General features: G+C 41.5%; 1 protein-coding gene across 6 annotated transcripts in view; it reads right to left on the bottom strand.

The window, feature by feature from the left end:
- Positions 1-15,735, bottom strand: part of FHOD3 (formin homology 2 domain containing 3) — a 427,145-nt gene that overhangs the window by 182,605 nt on the left and 228,805 nt on the right. The window contains exon 1 of one of the 6 annotated variants that reach the window (XM_054583552.1): positions 15,558-15,609. The exons of the other annotated variants lie outside the window; for them this stretch is intronic. The gene's annotated coding sequence lies outside the window, so the exon portion shown is untranslated. Of the gene's footprint in view, positions 1-15,557; positions 15,610-15,735 lie in introns of those variants that run through there. 6 annotated transcript variants of the gene reach the window in all.

Here is a 15,735-nt window from a genome sequence, read left to right as displayed (position 1 = left end):
CGAGGCCGTAGGAAGGACAGTCTATTCCACAACCATTTCATAAAACCAGGTATTTTACCACTTGGAAATGTGACTAAAAATAGCTCCTATTTATTTCAACCCAAAGTACAGAAAAATAGACTGATTGTATAAACACTTGAAGAAGACTTGTCTCCCTAAAGGCAATTTTCTGCTAAAAACAATTACCAGTGGTCACTAAAGTGTTTTTCTTCGGGCGGGGGGATAACCCGTGACTGGTGCATTAGGACTACAGATGGGTGTTGCTATGCTGATGGTTGGAATCAGTTCTTTCTGGCTCAAGACTGATGCTGTTTTATTCAACCAGAACACAGTGGGGGCTCAGACAGCCACTGAGGGTTCTTAAATCAATGTTATCTCCAGAGAAGGAAAAACCATTACTACCACTAAAACCTTATCTTCTGGGAAGGGCTAATTCATCTTAAAGATGGGATTCCATCTTATTTTAATCAGACCATTAAAACGTACTCTTTTTAACTCAGAAATGGATTTGCCAACCCCCGATTTCCATTATTCACCAAAGCCTGCCTGCAGTAAATATTGAAAAGAGGCTGATACTGTTGACATTCTTGGAACTAAATGGAGACCTTGGAGTCTGCATTATTATTATTCCCTCTCCCACTTAACTGTCTGCCCTAAATAACAAGCCCAGGCCCAGTTCTCCCCAAGGGCAACTGTCAAAGAAGTATTCTTTCAGCACTGATTACTGCATGAAAATTAAGGAGAAGAAGCTGCCAATTCGAGACTGAAGACAAGAATTTGATCAGCACAATGAGCTCCAACAAGGTGTCAAAGTTTTGAGTTGCCTGCTGATACTTAGCAGCATTTGCAATGCAAATTTTCAGAAGCATTCTTAGAAAAAAATACTAATCTCTCCACACCCCAGAATTCCTGTTTCCTAAAAAAGGGTCCCCAAGGTAATTTTTAAAATAAATCAGGCCTATGGGCTTCTCTTTAACACTTGCAAGTTTAATCAGCAATTCTCAGAAGACAGAGGAGTTTCTACAAGGACCCCTAAAACAGAAGCATTGGGGTGGTTCTTTCTGATCAACCTTCCCACCAGGACAATACACAGCCAAGCTCTCTGAGTCCTCTTCTCCCACTTGATGCCATTCATGGGACTGATTTATTTCTAGACTATTCCTTCACCTTCCTACCAGCAGCAAAGTTTAAATCCCAGATTCCCATACTAAAGGTTCAAGGTAGGCCCTCACTGCCCCCTGCCCCCCCACCGCTTCTGGAACAGCCTCAGTACCGCTGGGGCTGATGTCACACTGCTGCTCCCTGACCTTCCTCGGGCTCTCCGGCTCCACGTTTCCCCCCTGCTGTAGGTAAGGAGAAAGTGAAGGAATGAAGAAAGGTTTAACAGATGAGCAGGTTTTGAGCTTCTAAAAAAAATGTTGGCAGACTCCTAATTTCTCTGTGAAAATAAAAATAGTCATCGTAATGATCTGTTCTATTATGGTCTCTCAGGACTTACATCCAATGAAATACCAGTGGAAACACACGGCCTTCCCAAGGCGATTCGGAGCAGAGGCAAAATGGGACCAGAAACAGACTCCACAGGCTCAGCAGTGACCGGATCATCTGGTGTCTCGTGGGCTCAGCCTAACCCTGATCTTCCCACAGGCACTTCGTGGCATCATGACTCAGTGACAAGGGTTCACTTGACAAGCAGCTCTCCTTGCCCCTGGCTGGGGAGGGGACGCACAAAAAGCGTACATACGGGGCATCCCTTCCAAATGGCTTACCTGTATCCTGGGGTGACAGAGACAAGAGGCATGAAGCTTGAGAGAACAATTAAGCCCAAGCAGGGTGGGCTGGCGCTCATAAACACCCCAATTCATAGAAGGGTGGGGTTGGTATGAGCCTGAGTAATTAGAGATGGTTTTATGAAAAAGGACAAGAGAGCTGTAACTTAAAGAATGGGGCCGCGGAATGACAGAGGAGTTTCCAGAATGTGAGTAAAGAGTAGACGCATCAGTAGTTTCCCAGACTTACGCTCTCAGAACAGAGCAGCCCCTCGCCCCAAAATTCTACACTGCCACAACATTACTAGTCCAAAGCCATTTGTGGGGATGTAATACGAAGTGTCTAGCGCTAGGGAGAGCACTTCTAATAGGTGTCTATACCTGCAGTCCCAGGCACCCCAGATGTGACTTCATAAAAATCAGAAATACGCTTTTGGGCATCATTTAAAGCAATCAGAATATGTTCCAGTATGTTAATTCTGCATTTCTATTTAATATTTCCAAAATCTTTACAATTTTAATTTCCTAAAACAAAAACCAACTTACCAAACATCCGAACTTACTATACTTCCTAAAATCCTACTAACTATTAGTGAACCTGTATTTCAAGGGGACTCACTGCTGCCCCTCTCCGGGTGTCCCCTCTGTGGCTGCCTGAAAAGGACCTGTGTCTTGGGATTACCTTGGCGGCCAGCATCCCAGGCAGAATCTGCTAGGGGCTCTCAGGCTGGGCTGCAGAGGAAAAAGTGATGCCTCAGAAGCCTTAAACTGCAGCTCCCACCCTCTTTAGCGCCGCCCCCAGCACTTGACTTAATTGGTCCTGTGCATGGACCTGGCATCTGTGATTGCCCAAGTTCCACAGGTGATTTTCCTACATGCCAGGGATGTGAACTACACTGGTCCATGCTAAACCAAAGCATTACCTAAGAACTCTGCTGGGTTAGGGCTCTCTCTCAGTTCACTATCAGTATATGCTTCTAACCAAAACCAAACTCAAAGGCAAACACCTGAAAAGCAGAGCTCCACACTCTCCAGGGGGCAGAAGGCTGTGGATTCGCACCAGACAGGCGATATTGATTCCCATCAGCCCCGCCTGCTTCCTCCCACCCCAACTCCAAATTGCTGGCAGTGGCTCCCAGCCCTCATCATGTTTGAGAGTTTTAAAATTTCAACTTTTAAACAATATTTTAAAGTCATAACATCATGCAATGCAGTAAATGATGTTGTAGAATAAAGCAATCCTCAGTGTCTTCTCAGAGGATTCTAGTATGTTGTCGTGGACCTCCACAAGGGCACTGCAGGACTTGTCAACAATGTGGATCCAGTGAGGTAGTCATTCATCTATGATTTTGTTAAACCTAAATTCTTTAGAAGTATTACAAGCTTGACAAATGTAGTTTATGATACTATTTTACGACCTAGAACAAAACCAACACATGCGTAATAGGCATAGATTGGAAACCTTCCTATTGTGACTCACTCGTACTCATTTATACCTATTGGCTCTGAATCAGTGATATTCAAAGAAAGAAGATGAAGAAAAATAATGAAACTTCCTTTAAAAAGAGGAAAATAACAAGCAAACCTCTCCCTTGGTTGTGCATGTCCACTCTATTATCTGCATTCCAACAGACTGAAATATGTATGGATAACTTTAACACATAAATCATATCAAATACATGCTACAACACAGATGAACCTTGAACAAAGAGTCATGCCAAGTAGAATAAGCCAGTCACAAAAGGGCAACTATTGGATGATTGCACTTACACAGTATGAAATATCTAGAATAAGCAAATTCATAGAGACAGACAAGAGGTTGGAGAAGGAGAGAGTGGAAAGTCATTGCTTAATGGGTCCAGAGCTTCGGTTGGGGTGATACAGATGTTTTGAAAATAAACAGACGTGGTAGTGGTGTAACACTGTGAAGGTAATGAATGCCACCAGATTATACAATCAGAAATGGTTAGCACGGCAAATTTTATGTTATACGTATTTTACCACAATAACATAAGCAAAAATAAAATCATACCAAATTACTACTTGGCTATAAACCAATGGCCTAATAACAATAGCAGAAAAGTCCTCAAAGCAACTAAGACAACGCCTCAGAGCCAGGCAGCCTGGCCTACCAACTGGGGCGTCCGCACTCTCCTGTGTACAAGTTCTGGGGGTGTTTCCTTGTACAAGTAGGTGCAAGACCAGTCCAGCCTTTGCTGACCAGGCCTGTCAGTCCATGGACTTCCCCATCACCCATCCTGTCTCCTTGGCCAACACTCCAAACTCCTATTTATTTAACAGCTGTTCCCTGGCAGCTGTAATCTCATGTTCATTAGAATTGAACTGTTTTTGCCATGCTAATAGTCATTACAGCTGTCAATGATGAGCACTTCGTTTTCAGTTCTATAAACACATGAGCAATTCTCCTGTCATCAGCTACTTAAACTGAATGAATAAATATTTTAGAGCACGTATTCTCAACGGGAGCAAGAACCAGGAAAGTTGATTCTTGGGGGCAAAAATACCTCAGATATTACAATGGTTTATGGTCCTCTACAGGAACACAGTCTATCAGAGATATATAGTACGTCTATGACATTAAAATTTCATGGAGGGGAGGTAGTTAAGAAAAAAATGTATGAAGACCCTGGCAGAGTAGCTAAGTTGGTCAGAGCTGCAGCCCCATACACCAAGGTTACAGGTTCGATCCCCAGTCAGGGCACACAACAGTCAGCCAATGAAAGTATAAATAAATGGAACAACAAAATCGATGTTTCTCTCTCTCTCTCTCAAATCAATAAATAAAAATTATTTTAAAAATGTATTAAAAGGTTCTCTAGGTGGATGATAATGTGAAAAAAGGTTGACAAAATATTGCTTTATATCCTTTAATTAAATATTTTTCTTAAAGCAAAAAATAAACAGTCGTTCTTCACAATAAAAAAAGGAGGGAGGGAGGGAACCTATGAAAAGAAGTTTTAACCTGAGACCAGTGTGTGGCTTTGCTGCAGGCCACCCTCCAGTCTTTCCAGCATATTGTGCAGCTATCTGTGAGGGGCCTTACCCTCCACTTGGCCCAAACTCTCTCAACAATTCCTAAGACTGACATATGCATTCATTCATGCAAGCAGTCATGAGCATTTGCTAAGCTCCAGGCACTCTGCTAGGCCCATTTGGCAGGACCTGCCTTGTCCAAATGGACAGAACCCCACAGCTGCCAGGAATGGAGAATGCCTTGACCCCTTGCTCCTCCACAGACTTGAAGGGAAGAAGCAGGCGGGAGGCCAGGGAGGTTGCTGCACGCATGGGCTCTGAAGCCAAGAAATCTGGGTTTGAGGCCAGGTAGCACTAGCTCTTATCAAGCAAGCAACTCTGTACAAGTGATTTGACCTTTGGAAAAAAAGAGATGGTGATGTTTCTTACAGGGATGAAGGGAGAATCAAGTGAGAGATGACAACAGACGTTTGTTTCTTGCAAGCTCAAGTAACTACTCGTAATGCCTTATCAAATGAAATAATAGAACAATTAGAAAGTACACAGCTACCTGTCATGATTTTCATCTGTGGATACTGTGTACCGACACCCTCCCACTCCTGCCGGGGCCCTGCAACTATCTCCAAGGCCAAGCTCAAGCTTCAAGGTCAGCTAACAAGAGAATGGGCTCCAGCAGCTCAGATGCAGAGCCCAGCCTGGAATATCAGGGGAGAGACAGGAGCTGCAGCAGGCAGGGTTTCCAAGTCCAGGAGGAATTCCAGCAATGTGTATCCCTCTTTTCTATGCTACTCTATTGAGCCAAGAAGAGGCAGCTCACTCTGGGTGCCCAAGGACATACTGAGTTTACTTCCCACAACCTTGAACTAATAAGCAGGCAAGAAGTTGGCTGCCTTTAGAAGTATGATTTCAAGGGCCCTAGAAGGAACAGGTCTTTGAAAAGCATGCCTCTCCCCAGCTTGCTGATACTTTCTTTTTCAGTGAATACATGCTTCCATTCCATAAACGAAGGTAGGGTTGAAACACATAGCCTCTGGGACAGAGATGCTAACAAAGCTTACACCCTAGAGCTCCTGGCTCCTGCAGGCCCCTTCCCCAGACCTTGGGAGGGGCCCTAGCGATGTGTTCTCAGGGTCCTATATTTTCATGCAATTTGCAAAAGGAAGACATTGTCATAGCAATCACTGAAGACCATAGTCCCATTCCACTCTGGTTCCCTTCATCATACCTCCTTGTGTGGCAGGTGGTAGGATGATCAGGGGCACGTGGGGGAACAGTCAGGGAAGTGAAGTGCGGGTTTAGTGGGATGCACTTACATGTTTTACCACCTCTTTGCTGTGCAGTTAGGTTTTTGTTGGCCATCCCAATGAAAGGAGGATTCCCCAGACTACGCCTGCGCCTGAGGCCTAACGCCACAACTCACCAACCCTGACTGCAGGGGAGGCCCAGAGGTCACATTGCAATATGCGCATGTCCTAAGGGTGAAGCAAATATCTGAGCAGGAGGAAAACCAGCACTTCAGATGCAAAGAGCAAGAAGCTCTTCCAATTCTCATGAAAGAAAACTAACAGAGCTTCCCCACTCCATGAAAAAAATCCTAGACATTTCCAAGTGATTATCCTGAATGAGGTGTGAAGATAAAAGAAACAGTCTACAGCAAGGGTTGGCAAATTATGTTTCAGCAAATTACAGCCCATTGGCTAAATCTGGTCCACTCCCTGTTTTTATAAATAAAGCTTTATTGGCACATAGCCATACCCATCATTTACATATGGCCAAGGGCTGCTTTTACCCATAAAAACAGTTAATTAGTTGTTACAGAGGCCATGTGGTTCCCAAGGCCTAAAATATTTATTATCTGATCCTTCACAGAAAATGTCTCCTCATCCCTGCTCTAAACTATTAATAATACAAAGCAAATTCTGATCAGTCTTACCAGAACAAAGACTGGATTATCATCCTGCTTTCTCTCCAGAAAATGCTATCAAATCATCATATTAAGAGAATAGCAAGCATGCAGCCAAAATATGCAAGAAAAACTGTACTTAAGGCATGTTAGTTTGCTGACTAACACAAATATTAAGATTTTTTGAGTTTTGAGATGTTTGTGGTATCTATCAACCTTTTATAATCTATCATCTGTTGTGATTCATTTTCCCATTCTAAAATATTCACTTTTGTACCCCAAGTCATATGACCCTTAGGCTACACAAAACCTGGATACGCACCTACTGATATATAAAAAAATGACAGCTGATCATTACTGTGGCCCTCATCACCCTCATGCAGAACTCTCCTTGACTTTGTCTTTATTTTTGGTGGGGGACAAGGTAGAGGTGAACTCTGATAGGATGGAAAAGGCATACAGAAGAAGCATCTAATTGGAGACAAGGGAGCTCAGAGTAAGACATTGATGTAACCAAAATGGTCACACACCCTCAGGGAGCACCAACATTACATAAGCAGGAAAAAAATCACAGCTCTGTTTAAAATGTGAGTCTGTTCTGTCCAAGCAAGGTGCTAAAACGAAGTGCAAGCAGGGGTACAGAGGAGGCAGAGGTATTGGTAGTGGTGTAGCTGAGTGCTATGTAATTAGTTAAAAAAAAAATCACATGCAAATTGTAACCCATTAGAAAGGAGGAAAGGGTAAAGTCAGATAGTTCATTTTAAAAGCTTCCTTCTCAGTGTAGGAGGTAAGCCTTCTCTCTCTCTTTCTCTCTGTCTCTCTCTCTCTGATGAGCCAGGAGAAGCAGCAGTAGAGGCAGGGACCCTCGGAGGCTCAGCAAGGCCATGGAGTCATCAGCTGGTAGCAGGCAGTCTTGCAATAATCAGGTGATCGAAGGGGGAAGGTTTTGAAACCATCCGGCTTTTCTACATCGCCCTGCCCTAAAAAGCTGAGCAAGTCCCAGAAGTTTTCAACCCCAAGAAATGGTCAAGGAGCATTAGGAAGTGTTGACTGACTGTGGTCCAAGGAGAAGGTCAGAGGGGAGAAGACAGTACTTTCCAAAAGATGAAGGTGAGCGCGGTGGCTGGAGCCCAGGGATTCTTCCTGTGCCGTGGAAACGCTGGTGGCAACAGGACGGGCCGCCGGAGGAGGCAGGACTAGCGGAGCGCAGGGGTCCAAATGTGAATGTCGGCACAGGCCGGACACACTGCAGCTCTGCGGGGAGGCAGCCGAGGTGGTTTAGCCTAAGGCAGGTCCAGCAGGAAAATCCCGAGAGTCGCATTATGCAGTGTCTGTACGTGTAAGCCATGACTTATGAATGCTGCCAAAACAGATACTGCAATTCTAAGAGACTCCCCTAATTCTAGATAACTAAGGCATAGCTATATGGATTGACCAAAAGGTTCAAGATTGTCACTTAAATTTCAGTTCATCTGATTAATAATGCAATTTACGGTGCTTCTGTTTTATTAAGAATCACATAAAAATGTTTTTAATATGTACCTGGAGATGTAAAACACCCCTTCCTCCAGAGAACAGGTATAACGAGAGAGGTTATGTAGCTGAGCTCCATAAAACGTAATTACTGACCTCACAAGCCTGTAACTTCTCTCACACTAAGGGGCTCAGTCTGGCCTACAGAAACACACATGCACAAGGAGACATGAGCAAGAATTTTCATGACATCAATTTCTGTAACAATGAGAAACTGAGGCGACTTAAATGTCCATCTCCAGGAGATGGCTCATGAATATGTAGCCTTACACAAATATGCCACTCTACAACAAAAACAAATACACAAGGATTAGTCTTTCTCCTTATCAAGTCACAGAAAAATACAGTTACAAAAATTTGGAAAACATATACACAGAGCCATGGAAGAATTCAAGATTAATACATACATAGTCAGGACAGCAGTTACGCCAGAGGGAGCAGGAAGACACCACGGCCGAGTGCTGCGTGGGGCAGCTTCAACTGGACCACTGACTTTGATTTCATGAGTTTAATAGTAAGTCCATAGATATTTATCTTATTTTTCTGTATACCCCTTTGTATGTTTTTAATATTTTGTAATACATATTAAAAGAATAATTATCAAATGAATTCCAAGTTAATAGATTCTAATACAACGATGAATACCTTCTTTAAAGTAGAATTCAATCTCGCTAAAGTGCTCTGTCACTTGAGTCTTTATCCACATAAATGTTTTATGAGGTTGTGATGACAATATACTACAGAATATTAAATATTAAACATTTTTAATATTGAAAATCTTTGAAACTGACATTTAAAATAACCCCCAAATATTTCACTGCATAAGTGTTACTTGATTTTAACCACGCTCCTTTTCTTAAACACAGATTTCTTCTCATTCTCCATTACAAATAATGCAGTACAGAATAGTTTCGCATGCATATCTTTTTTCATTTTCAGAATTATTTAAGATATGTTCCCAGAGGCAGTGTTATAGGTCAAAAAGTTTGATCACTTTTTGTGTGTCATTATACATTGTCAATGCATTTTAAATACAAATGGTTGCAAGGCTACTGTTTCTGGCCAGAATTAAAGAAGCATCAGATTTCCCCTTCTGCTTAAAGTATACTAAACCCCAGTTCACTGCCTTGAGAAAAGTTCCGGGCCACTGTGACACAGGGAAGGGGACCCTAGGGAGGGTCATCAGACTCCCTGAATTGGGAGACCTAGGAAAGCAAGACAGATAGAATTCACAGGACCAAATAGGAGAGAGAGCAGCCCAGAGAAAAAAACTTGGAAATCTACAGAGGGTCCCCTTTGAGTACTCAGCAGGGTACTAATCCTTGCATGCAAGTACGGGAAGCTAGAGAAAGAACCACCCAAAAAGATTAGAAGGAAAAGTACTTAGTGCTCATACATACAGGGCTATTCCCCCAGCCAGGGTAGAAAACCTCATATTCATGGAGCATTGGGCATAGTACTCAGAGGATCTTGCCCTAGAGGGAATAATTAGCCCTCCACCAAATGCTTCTCTGATGCCACCTAGCTAGTCTTAAAAGCCTAACCCAAAAGGATCAAACTGTTTCCAAGTATCTTAACTGTATCCCAGAACAAGCTTTACAAATGTTTGTAAGAATACAAAAATGTCAGCAAGCAACAAGGTAAAATTCAGTGCCTGGAATTCAATTAAAAACTATCAGGCATCCAAAGAAGCAGGAAAAGCTGTCCCTAGTTTGAAGAAAAGTTAATCAAAACTAAACAGAACAGACACAGACATTATTATCTTAGACAAGAACATTAAAACAGGTCAGAATCTGGTCTGTCCATGGGCACGTGAGTAGAATGTGCATTCTGATGTTGTTGGGCGGAATAATCTATAAATGTCAATTAGGCCAAGTTGATGGATAGTTTTGTTTCAGTCTTCTATATTCTTACCGATTTTTTGTCTACTTGTTCTATAGATTACTGTGAGAGTAGTAATGTTTCCAACTCTAATTGTGGGTTCTTCTCTCTCTCCTTTCAGTTCTGTCCTGTGTTAACTTCAGGTACTTTGAAGCCTTGTCATTATACACAGGGACATTTAGGATTGTTATATCAACTTGATAAATTGACCACTTTATTGTTCTGAAATGGCATTCTTCATCCCTGGCAATATTCATTTATCTTAAATCTATCTTGCCTGACATTAACATAGTCTTTGGATTAACATTAGCATGGTTTATCTTTTATCCATCCTTTTACTTTTAGCTTATTTTTGTCTTTATAGGAAAATTGGGTGTTACCTTTCTTAAAAAAACATAATCTGACTTTAAATTACTGAGTGTTTAGAACAATTATATTTAATGTGGTTAATTATATGTTTAGGTCTAAACCTATTGTTTTGCTATTTTCTCTTTATTCTATCTGTACTTCATTAAATCTTTCTCCTTTTTTTCCTGCTTGTTTTGGATTATTTATTTTTTAGAATTTTAAATTTTCTTGATGATTTATCCACATATAACTCTGTTATTTTTGTGGTTGCTTTAAGGTTTACAGTATACATATTTAACCTATTACAGGCTTTCTTCAAGTGATATTATACAACCTCATATGTATTACAATAAACTTACAATAACTGTCATTTCTCTCCTGCCACACTTTGATAATTCTTTTAAAAAATTTATTCTAAAATATTAAAAACACACAAAGAGGTATAAATAAAAACAGATCAATACCCGTGGACATACTATTAACCTTAATAAATCAAAATCAATATTCTAGCTGAAGCCTCTCTGCCTAGCACTCAGTGCTCACATCTTTCTCTCCCTCCAGCAGTAACGACTACTCTGACTACACATACATTAATCTCTAATCCTTACATAGTACTGTGCATTTTTTTCCAACAAATGGCACAGGAACAATTATTTATACATAGGGGGAAAAAAGAACTTTGATCCATACCATATGCAAAGATTTACTCAAAATAGATTATAGATACAAACTTAAAATCCAAAATTATAAACCCAAAATGAACAACATATGGGAGTAAATCTTTGTGACCTTGAGTGAGGTAAAGATTTCTTAGATATGGCACTGAATGTACAGTCCATGTAAGAAAAAAATTGCTAAGTCAGACTTTTCAAAATTAAAAATGTCTGCCCTTTGAAAGACATCATTAAGAAAAGGCAAGCCACAGATGGGGGAAAATATCTGCAAATAGCCTACCTGATGCAGGACCTGTATGAGGAACACATAAAGAACTTTGAAAACTCAAAAAAAAAAAAAAAAGACAAAGAAAAGGATGTTGAGTACAAAAACAAAATACATATAAAATAGGAAGAAACAGACGATCCCACTTAAAATTTGGCAAAAGATTTGAACAAACACCTTGGCCAAAGCAAATAGATAGATGGCAACTGAGCACATAAAAAAAGATGTTCAACATCATTAGTCATTAGGTGAATGCAAATTAAAACCCCAGTGAGTTACCACCATACAGTATTAGATTGGTTAAAATTAAACAGATTAACCATACCAAATTTTGGAAAGATAGGGATGAACTGGACCCTCAGACAGTAGTGGTGGCGATGTAAAGTTATATAACCACTTTGGAAAAGTCTGTGTTTTAAAAAATCAACCTACACCTACCTTATGATTTAACCGTTCTCTCTTAGGTATTTACCAGAGAAAAATGAAAGTATGTGTCTACGAAAACACTTGTACGTGAATATTTACAACAGCTTTATTTTGAATAGTCTAAAACTGGAAACTCCCAAATGTCCACTGATACATAAATACATAAATTGTTGTTTATCCATGCAATAGGATGTTACTCATTATATAAAGGACTGAACTATTAATAACATGCTACACAGATAAATTTCAAAATAATTATTCTGATTGAAAGAAGCCAGTGAAACGTACTATATGCTTCAACTTATATAAGGCTTGAGGAATACAAACTAATCTATGGTGACAGGAAGTAGAAGAGAGGTTGCCTGGGGAAGGGGCAGGTGGGGTTGGGGACAAGAGGAACTAGAAAGGGGCACAAGGACGATGGCTTCACCAGTGTATACACATGTCAAAACATAGGTACGCTTTAAACATGTACATATTATCGTTGGTCAGTTCACCTCAAAAGCATTTAGAAATATTAACAGTTGCACCTAACAAAATAGAAGAATATTCTATGAAGTGAAAAGGAAACAACAGCATAACAAATACACTCTCCTCAGCAAATCAGATCGAAGCTCCTTGCAATCTCAGAAATTGTTGCACTCCCAGAGCTAAACACAGTACCCGGCCAACTGTCAACTTGCAATTGATGGTTTGCTCAGTGAATGAACAAACTTTCCGTGTTAAATATTCATCAAGCTCACATTTTATTCCTTCATTAATCCCTTTTTTCTCCAAAGCCTAGCTCAGAACAACCTCCTTCATGAAAGAGCTGGCCACCTGAGTGTCCCCACGGGGGCTCATGCTGGGCCTGACAATCACCACAGGGAGGAAAGCAGCAGAATGTATAAAGCTATCAGCAGGTGACCAGCTCCCACAAATGCTACTCCCCTTTCTTAATTTTTCTAGGGTTTCTGCCCGCCCATGTTCTTTCTCTCTCTACTCTTTTTGTCTTACTGTATTTGTGGAAGTCTATGTTTAAGGTCCTTGTCCTTGGTTTTAAAATTAGGTGGTTCGAACCTGTTATGAATCTACCTCACAGTAAGGAAAACAAAACAAAACGATGTTTTCTTCTATCTTTGGTTGTTCTCCTGTGTGTGTTGGCTCTTATGCTTTGAAACAATCAGCTTGAAGAGAGTGAAGAGGAGGAGGAGGAGTCTCTCCAGCACTGGTTGGTGCATCAGACCTAAAACTACCAATGCAATGGACCTGCCTGGGGGCTTGGCCCTCCCTCATCCATGCTCTTCTGTCCCCACACAGTTGCCACTCCCCTCCCGGAAAGGGGTCTGGGAAAGGCTCTCCTCAGGGACAGGCTCAGGGCAGGGAGGATCAGCTCCGTGAGACTGTGTGAGACTGCGACGCTTTAATCGAGAGTCTGCATGTCATGAGCAGAACTGACTTTAAAGTCCCTAGATCACACGTCTTGCTTTGAGCTTCTATACTAACTTCCCCTAAATAAAAAATAATACAATTTTTTTAAAAAAAGAAATAAAAGAAAAACAGAAGGCTTTGAAGGAGCCAGCATTTGAGATTCAAAGAGAAGCACTAAGCAAGTATCTGGCAAGAAGTTAGACTGCGTTGCTAACTTCTTCATGCCACACAAGCCTGTGCTTCCTATAACACCCCGTAAATGTGACACTAAAATGCATTGTGTGTAGGGGGACACCTGTGTACAAGCAAATACACTCATCCATGTCATGTACTTGAGGTCTTAAAGTCTAAGCCAAAAACAACTGGCAAGAGAAGAACCTCAAGTCTCCTTAATGGCCATTCCAGCTTGCCCCTTACTTTTCCTGTTGTGGGATATGGAACACGGGGAACTTCCTGGAGTTGCTCATTAATGCCACTGTCTCTGAAGAAAACAATAGACCAACATCTGAAAAACTGCTATGCTCCTGAGAGAGCCACTGCCTGTTGACTATACCAAACATGAAACTCACCAACCACCGCCCACACATTTAAAGTTGCTTTTAGGTTGCCTGGGTCAATTTTTTAATGAAATATCAAAACCAGAAGCACATATGACAGGAACTGGTGAAAAAACAAAACAGAAAAATGTTTGTAATAAATACACAAATATGGAATAAGAGGAGCCAAAATGCCACCAAGAACCAGAGCAGTATATCCTAGGAATGGTAATCAATCCTGATTTATAGTAACACTAAAAACAGGATTACCAAAGACATATAAAGATGAAGTATAGTAGGATGACGGCCTGAGAAAGTGCACCCTGAAAGAGATTTCTTCTTCTGTACACCTACCAAATAGGGCTCATTGTACAGTTATAAGCTCCGGCACTTACTTCTCCAGGGAGAAAACCTGCCATGGCACACACACAGGTTCACGACAGATTTCATGCTGGCTGCATTCCCAAGGGCCAGCCCACATCACACGTGCAGGGTCCTTCCAGGAAAGAGGTGTCCCAGGCAGCCCTCAGCCGCTCCTCACAAGCAGCCGGCTCTGAACCTGGCTGTTCTGCCAGTTGTAGAGGCGTAAAACTATCTTTAAACAGCATTTTTTTTTAAAATCAAAGTAGCAGATATTTTTAAAAGACAAAGAGATATGTCAAGTTTTCACCTATTTCCATGTGTCAGAGAAGCAACAATTCAACAGTTCCTTTCAACCACTACTTGAAGGAGTACCAGACGAGCACCACCCTACCTTCTGCATAAATTCTGCTAAATCTTGCCGAGCCCTTCTTTCAGTGGTGTCCTCGTAAGGTTAAAACTTAACCCATGCCAAGGGAAAGGCACCCTCCCTACACATGTCAAAAGCACACATGCATACACATACTCACACATGCACACACAGGTGCAGAAATGTTTTCCAGAACCTGAAAACATTTTGTGATATACATCTGGGCTAATAGGTTATCAGTAACATTGCTGGTAGCTGAGGACTCAGAAAACTGCTTCAAACACCTTAAGCTATCCTTTTTCAAATTTTGGGTGTAGACTAGCCTCCAGCTCGCTCCCTCTTCTGGTGAAATGTCACCTTTTCTGAGAGGCCTTCCTTATCCCCCCTGTGTAAAATGGAGTGCCCCCTCACACCCAACACCCTCCATCCCTATGCCCTGCTTTATTTTTTTTCCACAGCAGTTATCACCACCTGTCATTATTACATATACTCCTTATATGTTCCTGTCTGTTGTCTTGGCCAAAATGGAAAGTTCCAAGAGGTCGCACCATATCTGTCTTTTTACTATTGTCTGCTCTGGTCCTGGCTCACTGAACACAAAATAGATTTTTGTTGACCCAAGGTGGGAGAGGAACGGGGGGCTGAGGATGGTTAAATTGTAGATTCTGAAGCCTCAAGCAAAAGTGTGCATGACTATCTCTAAGACTGCTCTAGTATATACAACATTGAGAAATCAACAAGCATTGCTTCATTGAATCCCCATGACAACACTAGGTAGATGGAATTAGCCTAGTTTTAGAGATGACAAACCTAGATTTAGAATGTTTAAGTTATTTGTCTAAGACTTTAATCTAAGGAATCCCAACCTCTGAAGATAGGCTGGTCTTCGTTAAATTTTTTAAAGTTAAAACCATCCACAAAATTTCTCTATTCAGAGGCGCAGAGACAGCTTGAAAAGTACCCATTACTCTTTTTGAAGAAAACGCCTGGAGAGGATGTTAAAGAAGGAAGGGAGACATGTGAAAGGTTCAGCAGGAAAGGAGTGGACTCGCTTAGCTGCCAAGCTTGACTTGTCCACCGACACTCACCTGGTTTTTAGGTTTCCTCCAAACACATTTACTGCTCCACAGATTGTGTTGGTTTTCCTTGGCTTTTTCAACCTGTAGCCAACTTTTCAGCTCGCCAAAACTTTTTTTAAGGCCACAGGCACTGGGATAGCTGGTTACTGTGACCGTGATGGGCACTGTGGCGTCTGCAGCCACCCAG

Source organism: Pteronotus mesoamericanus, unplaced genomic scaffold (assembly GCF_021234165.1).
Source record: "Pteronotus mesoamericanus isolate MK-2021 breed Mesoamerican mustached bat unplaced genomic scaffold, CSHL_Meso_final contig_74, whole genome shotgun sequence".
NCBI lineage: Eukaryota > Metazoa > Chordata > Mammalia > Chiroptera > Mormoopidae > Pteronotus > Pteronotus mesoamericanus.
The sequence above is the reverse complement of the archived record's forward strand: the minus strand, read 5'-3'. Positions and strand labels throughout refer to the sequence as shown.